The following is a 1,448-nucleotide window of genomic DNA, read 5'->3' on the forward strand; positions in this document are numbered from 1 at the left end:
TGCATATAGCAAAGGATAGTTTCAATCTGCCTACCTCTGGGTTATGGGTCCAGCATGCTTCCATTGCAGTACTCTGCTGCACATGTAAGTGCAAGAGATCCTGAAGCACTCACTCATCATGGGAAAGTACCAATGTGTTTATTCGTTAGTTGATGGAAGAAACATCTTACAAAAACTCTCCAGATTATTGATTTTTTAATGTTTTTCTAGGAAACGTTCTAGATGTATGCTTATTAGCCTTTGTCAGTAGGCACTTTTTGCAAAGTGTCTCTGTGGCGCAATCGGTTAGTGTGTTCGGCTATTAACCGAAAGGTTGGTGGTTCAATCCCACCCAGGGACCTAATTTAACTTGTGATCAGATTTTGGTGATATTTAAGTAGACAAGTCAAAATTTCAAACCCCCTCTTATGGTGTAGGGTACATGGCCTTCTCTGATGTAATCAGAGTTAGATTTGATTCAGTGATTTTATAAAAAAAACAGCTAGGAAGCACAATTTAGCAGTGGGTTGCAGAGAAAAAAAATATGCTGGCAGAAAAATCCAATCGAGTGATTAAACAGCTCTTCATTTTCTGGCTTTATTTTTATGCTAACAAATTTGTTCTCTGAAAAGTGTCCACAAAGCCAAGTCTCTGATTAACACCTTTGTAAGGATGGTTTTTCACCTATTACTAAATTAAACTTGCTTCATTGGAAAGGCAGCAAGATGCATCCTCATTTCAATGTCTACTGAAATAATACAAGTTGACACCAGGAAACATTAACGCCACTGCTTCCTTGCTGCTTTCTCATGTGGAAGTCTGTTTAATGTGAAAACAAGGTGATATCTAATTAGCACACAGGTAAGGAATTAAGAAAATCTTTATTTAAGGGTGAAGATGTTTCTCACAAATTTGTTGACCCAATGCATCATTGAAATTCAAGCTGGAAAGATGATTTTAATATATCACTTGTACATTTTGTATTGCTCTTCTGGTGACAATGTAGTTTGTTTTTGTCAATTACCATTTTAATAATAGGGTAAAGAAAATGAAGTGGATTTTTGAAAGAAAACAATACTGTCAATATACTATTAAAACAAATTAAAATGGTAAAAGTTATTGTACTTTAAGTAAAAATAAAAGAGACAAAATATCAATCCCAGTTTTGGATTACTTTAATTAACAAAAAAAAATGCATATAGCAGAGGATAGTTTCAATCTGCCTACCTCTGGGTTATGGGCCCATCATGCTTCCATTGCAGTACTCTGCTGCACATGTAAGTGCAAGAGATCCTGAAGCACTCACTCATCATGGGAAAGTACCAATGTGTTTCTTCGTTGGTTGATGGAAGAAACATCTTACAAAAACTCTCCAGATTATTGACTTTTTAAAGTTTTTCTAGGAAACGTTTTAGATGAATGCTTATTAGCCTTTGTCAGTATGGACTTTTGCAAAATGTCTCTGTGGC

General features: G+C 35.6%; 1 non-coding gene across 1 annotated transcript; it reads left to right on the top strand.

The window, feature by feature from the left end:
• Nucleotides 1-266: 266 nt before the first annotated feature.
• On the top strand, nucleotides 267-340 carry TRNAN-AUU (transfer RNA asparagine (anticodon AUU)). The gene has a single exon. It is a non-coding gene; the product is annotated as a tRNA-Asn (tRNA).
• Nucleotides 341-1,448: the final 1,108 nt, after the last annotated feature.

Source organism: Pseudophryne corroboree, unplaced genomic scaffold (assembly GCF_028390025.1).
Source record: "Pseudophryne corroboree isolate aPseCor3 unplaced genomic scaffold, aPseCor3.hap2 scaffold_500, whole genome shotgun sequence".
In the NCBI taxonomy this organism is placed as follows: domain Eukaryota; kingdom Metazoa; phylum Chordata; class Amphibia; order Anura; family Myobatrachidae; genus Pseudophryne; species Pseudophryne corroboree.